The following is a 7,910-nucleotide window of genomic DNA, read 5'->3' as shown; positions in this document are numbered from 1 at the left end:
TATGTTTAAAACCCTACTAAAATCTTATCTGCTCCGAGAAGCCTTCCCTGACTAATCTCTCAACTCCTGATCAATCAATCAGTGGTATTTATTGAGCATTTACTATGTGTAGAGCACTATGCTAAGTGCTTGGAAGAGCCTATTCTTCCTCCCTTTTGTGTCACCTATGCACTTAGGTCTATGCCCTCTAAGAAATTTGATAATCACACTCCACCCCAGCCCCACAGTGCATATATACACATCCCCTCTAGACTGTCAGCTCGTTGTGGGCAGGGAATGTCTGTTTAGTGTTATATTGTACTCTCCGAAGCAGTACAGTGCTCTGCACGTAGAAAGCGCTCAATAAATACGATTGAATGAATAAATGAATCCTTATATTCTGCTGCTTTCCCTATTTGTCATTGATTTTCATTTCTGTCTCCCCCACTAGACTGTTCCCCTTTCAGGGTTGCACCTGGAGAGTTTCCAGTACTCTACCAGACTTGGCAAGGGGAGGGAGAGTCAAGCAGAGGCCTATCCATTTCATTCCTAGCTTGGCCAGTGGTTAGTGAGTGGAAGGCAATCTACTACAAGTCAAAACTCACCCATGCTGGGCAGCAGTGGCATGGGAGAGAGTCGAGGGCAGAAACTCAAGTTTACTGCACAGAAGGCGGCAATGGTAAACCACTTCCGTATTTTTACCAAGAAAACTCTATGGATCCACTACCAGAACGATTGCAGATGGAGAGCGGGACGTTCTGGGAGAGATGTGTCCATGGTGTCGCTATGGGTCGGAAATGACTTGATGGCATAAGACAAGACACTAAGCTGTAGATTATTTGAGGGATGAGTTTGTGTTTACCAGTTCTATTGTATTGTTCATTCATTCATTCAATCATATTCAATCATTATTGAGTGCTTACTGTGTGCAAAGCACTGTATTAAGCACTCGGGAGAGTACAGTACAACAATACACAGACACGTTCCCTGCACACATGAACTTACAGTCTGGGGGGGTGGGGGGAAGATAGACTTTAATATTAAAAAAATGACAGATATGTACATAAGTGCTGTGGGGCTGGAAAGGGGGAAGAACAAAGGGAGCCAGCCAGGGCGACGCAGAAGGGAGTGGAAGAAGAGGAAAAGGGTGGCTTAGTCAGGGAAGGCCTTGAGGCAGGGGAGAGTAACTGTCTGTCGGATATGAGGAGAGAGGGCATTCCAGGCCAGGCGCAGGATAATATGATGGTATTTGTTAAGCGCTTAATATGTGCCAAGCATTGTTCTAAGTGCTGAATGTGCATGAGGGATCGGCGGTAAGAGATGAAATCAAGGAACAGTGGGAAGGTTAACCTTAGAGGAGCGAAGTGTGCGGGCTGGGTTGTCACAAGGTGAGGCAGGAGGGGGCAAGGTGTTGGAGTGCTTTAAAGCCAATGGTGAGGAGCTTTTGTCTGATGCAGAGGTGGATGGGCAACCACTGTAGTTATTTTATGTATTTGTTTATTTTTTTTAAATGGCATTTATTAAGCGCTTACTATGTGCAAAGCAGTTCTAAGTGCTGGGGAGGTTACACGGTGATCAGGTTGTCCCACAGGGGTCTCACAATCTTAATCCCCATTTTACAGATGAAGTAACTGAGGCACAGAGAAGTTAAGTGACTTGCCTGAAATCACAGAGCTGACAACTGGTGGAGCTGGGATTTGAACCCATGACCTCTGACTCCAAAGCCCGTGCTCTTTCCACTGAGCCACCGCTGCTTCTCTAATTATTTTTTGCTTTATTGTTTCATCTGCCCTTAACATTTCTGTTGCCATTCTTCACTCCCAACTTCTACTCTGAGTTCGTGAACCCCATTAGGGCCAGGGACCATGTCTGATTCCCACCCACAATCTTAATACTTAGTCTCAATTCTTAGTACGGTGTACTGCACAGCGTTTACCCTACTGAGTGCAAAAAATTGTTCAACAGAAGCCAATCACACGCTCCTTACCCACAAGAACTGAAAGTTTCAGGCACCTTCATATTAGTTACCCTTGCTCGCAAAAGTCACAGGGTATGTTAAAAGTCTGTCCTCCTAGGCATAATTACTTTTTACTGTACCATATGTTCAGATTGCCTTGTGTCTGAAGGTGCTAACTGATTTGGGCACATAATGCTATCTAGATGTTTCCTATAATGTCTGCACTAATTCAATTATCTTAAAAATTGTCAATTCAATAAATAAAAGTGAATTTGTAATGAAAAAAGATTTTTAATACGCAGATAGGCTTCCTATTAGGCTCTCATTTTTTTCAATAGCTGCAATTATTCTATTGTGAAGGAAGAAATATTTTCCATTATGATTTTAAAATCGAAAATACCTATTTAACTGCATCAAAGCCATAAAATTACAGTATTTGAAAAAGCATACATGCAATTTGAAATCAAACCGATGTTAATATATCCATTTAGGACAAACTCAATAACTATTTTTAAGAAATACAACACTTCAGGTATTTTTCCTACAGCAATATAAAATTCCGCCAATTGATGCTATCAGTTGACCAGCAGAGGAACTAATTCCCTAAAACTGTAAACTCTAGACTGCTAGCTTCTTGTGAGCAAGAACTCTACTGTATCCTATTCTCCCAAGTGCTTAGTATAGTGTACTGCACTCAATAAGCAGCCAATAGAGAGAGAAGCAGCATGGCCTAGCAAATTAGAGCACGGGCCTGGGAATCAGAAGGACCTGCTTTCTAATCCTAGCTCTGCCACTTATCTGCTGTGTGACCTTGGGTAAGTTGCTACACTTTTTTGTGCCCCAGTTACCTCAACTGAAAAATGTGAATTAGGACTGTGAGCCCCATGTAGGACATGGACAGTGTCCAACTTGGAATCCACTTAGAACTGTGTCTGGCTCACACTTAACAAATACCATAAAAAATGAAAATAAATACCATTGATTGATTGATTGGACTGTAAGCTCCTTGAGGCAAGGGCTGTGTCTACTAACTGTACTGAATTCTCCTCAACACTTAGTACAGTGCCTTGCACAAAGTAAACACTCAAAAATACCCACCCATTGATAGATTGATAAAATAATATTGTCGTTGATATGTCCCCATCTAAAATGTAGCAAATTGGGATTAAATAGGTGAGAAAAAGCAGATATCTTCATACTCCGATGCCCTCAGCTGGCCCTCAGTGAATAAAAGAAAGAGATGATGATATAGGAATTCATATCTTGAATTTTGAGAATCTCCCTCAGTGCTGGGCACATAGTATGCACTTAACAAATACCACAATTATTATACGGGGCCACCCTTGGGCCCCAGAGTGATGTCAGAGAAAGCTGGCCCACTGTCTGGTCACATGGCTCAGCTTACTTCACTATTTCAACTGGTGATGTTGAAAACCACCTTCTGGAGCCAACGGTAAAGGTCCCAACCAGTAGCGTGCTCGTGTATTCCCATAACAGCCAAACATATCTATTCTCTTTCTCCTAAACAATTCTAACCAACACATGTATTTTCCACATTAAAAGGAGTATACATGAGTGCCTATTTTCCTAATGTTATAGTTAACCAAATGGACAGTATTGATAGTCCTATTCAGAACTCTCCGCTATGATTACAGATAATTACTACTGTTGACCTTGAAAACCTGCATCTTTTGTGTGAAACCACAGAAACTGAACACATGGGTAAGCAATTATTTGAACACAAGACAGATCAAAACAATTCAGAGCACTTAGGGGCTAGAATTTTCATTCTTATGTCAGAAGCTGTGGATCAGGGAACACAATTCAAGAACAAATCTGATTGAAGCATGGCCTTGAGTGATTGTGCTCTTCTTTCTTTCTCTGGGCAGAGTTTCACAGTCCTAACCTTCCCAAGATCTCAGTGATTTCAGGGTCTAATTCCATTTTTGTTCATACCTACCTCAGCCATCTCAGTTGAGAGTGAGCAGCCTCAATTACAATAATAATTATTAATAATTATCGTACTTGTTAAGCACTTAATATGGGTCAAGCATCATGCTAAGCATTGGGGGAGGTATAAGTTATCCGGTTGGCCATGGTCCCTGCCCCACATGGGGCTCACATTCTTAATCCCCATTTTACAGATGAGGGAACTGAGGCCCAGAGAAACAAAGTGACTTGCCCAAGGTCACACATCAGACAAGTGGTGAAGGCAGTATTAGAACCCAGGTCCTCTGACTCCCAGCCCTGTGCTCTATGCACTAAGCCATGCTGCTTCTCATAAAAATAAAAGCTCAAGTCTTTTGACAATAGGAAAGTCTAGAAGGGGGAGAATTTAGGGACTTTGGTCAAATAAGAGTGAGATAATAAACTTTCCTCTTATTTCTGTATTCAATGCCTAGAAATTTTCTCTCCATTCATATTTGTTATGGGCAGGGAAAAAGTCTACTGACTGTTAAACTGTACTCTCCCAAGTGCTTGGTACAGTGTTCTACATACGGTAAGCACTCGACAAATACCTTTGATTGATCGATTGATTTATCTCTGGGTCAATTTCCATAATCTTAAAATGAGCTCACAGACTGCCCAGAAAATTTCAGGAATGTGTAGAAGAAAGAAAGTGAAAATCAGAAAAAGAGAAAGGAAGAGAGAGATGAGACAGAAAGAGATGAAGAGAGAGTGGGAGGGACAAAAAGGGAGAGACAGAGAGGGAGAGAAAGGGGAAAAAGAAATAGAGAGAAAAAGAGGGAAAAAAGAAAAAGAGAATGAGAGAAAGGAAAAAAGTGAGTGAGAGAGAAACAGAGAAAGAGAGGGAAGGAAAGAAATAGAAAGAGAGAGGGAAGGGAATAGAGGAGAAATAAAGAAGGAAAGAGGAAGAGGGAATCAAGACAGGGAGGGAAAGGGGGAAAGAGAGAGAGCTACAAAATTTCCCATTTCCTCCAGGGTCACATGCTATCACGGACTATGGGTAAACCACCCTGTCAGAGCTGAAAACAGGACCTTAATATTTCATTTAGAGGCCACAGAAAACACAGTGAACATGACCTCAAGAAATTCAGTCAGAAACTTAAAGGAAGGATAGTAAAGCAAAGAGTAAAATGAGCCTTGACACCCTGCTGATATAGTTTTCTCTGCCCTCTAAACTCTCTTTCCCTTTAAACAATTGCTATAGGGTGTGATGCTGCATTTACCGTGTGTAAAAAGTTTAAAACAAAACTCTTCTTACACCTAGTACTTAATGGCAAGGTTTAAGAAAGGTAAGGGTGATCTGCAGGCCTATATTTAGTACCACCAGAGAAAAATTTTAATTCATTTTAAGTCTAAGTTACAGGGCACCTTCAACAGAGTCTTTTTTTTAAAGAGACAAGAGTAACTGAACCAGACAGAACTCTCTCACACATTTAGTAGCGATCTGTTTCCCTCAACAGCACTGATGCTGAAAACAGGCTTCCCCCCTCTGTCCCTTCTGTCCACCACCCTTTCCCTTCCTCAGTTGATAGAAGAATGGCCTCTGTCAGCAGCGCAAGTATAAAGTAGCCCCCTCTCTATCCTCTGGAATCACATCCAAATAACAGTTATCCACTCTCAGATGTTTCACCCAATTAATCCATCAACAGTATTTATTGAGTTCTTGCTGTGTGCAGAGCACTGTAATAGCACTTGAGATAATACAATAGGGCTAGTAGACACAATCCCTGCTCACAAGGAGCTTGCAGTTGCTTTCCCAAGGAGAAATATTGTTGAGAATTACACTCACTTTCCTAATAATAATAACTGTGGTGTTTGTTAAACACTTATTACAATGATAATAATCGTATTTGTTAAGCACTTACTAAATGCTGGGGGAGTTGCAAGGTAATCAAGCGGTAATAATAATAACAATAATAATAATAATAATGATGGCATTTGTTAAGCACTGGGGAAGATACAAGGTGATCACGTTGTCCCATGTGGGGCTCACAGTCTTAATCCCCATTTTACAGATAAGGTAACTGAGGCTCAGAGAAGTTAAGTGACTTGCCTAAGGTCACACAGCAGACACGTGGGGGAGCCGGGATTAGAACCCATGACTTCTGACTCTCAAGCGCAGGTTCTTTCCACTGAGCCATGGCATAGTCCCCTGTCCCACACAGAGCTAACAGTCCTAATCCCCATTTGCCAGATGAGGTAACTGAGGCACAGAGAAGTGAAGTGACTTGCTCAAAGTCACACAGCACACAAGTGGCAGAATCAGGATTAGAACCCATGACATTCTGACTTCCACTAGGCCACGCTGCTTCTGAACACACCCAAGATCGAACAGCAGGCAAGTCCAGAGCGGGATTAGAACCCAGGTCCCCTGGCTCCTAGTCCCGTGAGTTTTCCTCTATGCCATTCTGATTGCCCAGTCCATCTCCAGCCTCCAGCTAAATAGGAAAGATGGTGTGGATGGCAAAGAAAAGAGCTCCAACTCAAATCAGCTCAAATCTAGTCAGAGGAAAGACATGGCCAGAGAAAACTGCCTGTCTTCCTCAGCCAAATTCTCCATGGTGCAAAACATGGAAAGTGTATGGTTACATGGCTGTGATATTTTTAAAGTACTTATTAGTTGCTAAGCAGAGTGCTAGGCACTAGGGAGGAGTGTGCATGGAGTGGGTTGAGAGGGGTGAGGCAGATGACTCTAGCCACAGCCATAGTCTTCCCAAATTTTAAAGGTTGGAAAAGCCTCATGCTGCAGTTGCCACAATGGACAAGAGGCTTCTGGGAGTGTCATTCCTCTCAAACCAGCCTAATTACTGTGCTTTGTTTTGGGGTTTTTTATGGTATTTTTCAAGTTCTTACCGTGTGTCAGGCACTGTTCTAAGCACTGGGGTAGATACAAGCTAACATATGGGACTCTCAGTCTTTGACAGCTGAGGTAACTGAGGCACAGAAGTGAAGTGACCTGCCTGAGATCACACAGCAGGCAAGTGGCGGAGCCGGAATTAGGAGCCAGGACTTCCTAATTCCCAGGCCTGTGCTCTACCCACTCAGCCAAGATACTTCAGGTATACTCAACTTGTTCTCAGCTCTTTCGCTGCCACCCTCTTGCCTTTTCCCTGGAACTCTTCCACTCTGCACATCCAGCAGACTACTACTCTCCCCTTCTTGCCAACTTGTACTTCCCAAGCACTTAGTTCAGTGCTCTGCACACAGTAAGTGCTCAATAAATACGACTGAATGAATAAATGAATGAATCTTCAAAGCCCTTTGAAATCTCACCTCCCCCAGGAAGCCTTCCCTGGTTAAACTCCCAAGTGCTGAGAACAGGGCTCCACACACATGGTAAATTAATTAATTCATTCATTCAATCATATTTATTGAGCCACTTACTCAACTTACAGTGCAGAGCACTGTACTAAGCATTTGAATAATAATAATGGTGTCTGTGAAGTGCTCAGCAGGCATTAAGCAATATTCTACGTGCTTGTATAGATATAAATTAATCAGGTGGGAACAGTCCCTTGTCCCACCAGGGGCTAACATTCTAAGTAAATAGGGATCTGAACCCTTTTAGCATTCACTATTCACCACAGCACTTACATACGTATCTGTGATTTATTTTTGAGAAGAAGCGTGGCTCAGTGGAAAGAGCACGGGCTTTGGAGTCAGAGGTCATGGGTTCAAACCCCGGCTCTGCCAATTGTTAGCTGTGTGACTTTGGGCAAGTCACTTAACTTCTCTGTGCCTCAGATACCTCATTTGTAAAATGGGGATTAAGACTGCGAGCCCCCCGTGGGACAACCTGATTACCTTGTAACCTCCCCAGCACTTAGAACAGTGCTTTACACAGTAAGCGCTTAATAAATGTCATCATCATCATTATTATTATTATTGCATTGTCATCTATCTCCCCTCTAGACTATTAATTCCTTATGGGCAGGGAACGTGTCTCCCACCTCTGTTATTCTGCACTCTTCCAAATGCTCAATAAACTGCTCTGCACATAGTAAAC

General features: G+C 42.5%; 1 non-coding gene across 1 annotated transcript; it reads left to right on the top strand.

Annotated features, from left to right (window-relative positions):
• The first annotated feature begins 436 nt into the window (after positions 1-436).
• On the top strand, positions 437-574 carry LOC119947762. The gene has a single exon (XR_005456559.1). It is a non-coding gene; the product is annotated as a small nucleolar RNA SNORA7 (small nucleolar RNA).
• Positions 575-7,910: the final 7,336 nt, after the last annotated feature.

Source organism: Tachyglossus aculeatus, chromosome X5, assembly GCF_015852505.1.
Source record: "Tachyglossus aculeatus isolate mTacAcu1 chromosome X5, mTacAcu1.pri, whole genome shotgun sequence".
Classification (NCBI taxonomy): domain Eukaryota; kingdom Metazoa; phylum Chordata; class Mammalia; order Monotremata; family Tachyglossidae; genus Tachyglossus; species Tachyglossus aculeatus.
The sequence above is the reverse complement of the archived record's forward strand: the minus strand, read 5'-3'. Positions and strand labels throughout refer to the sequence as shown.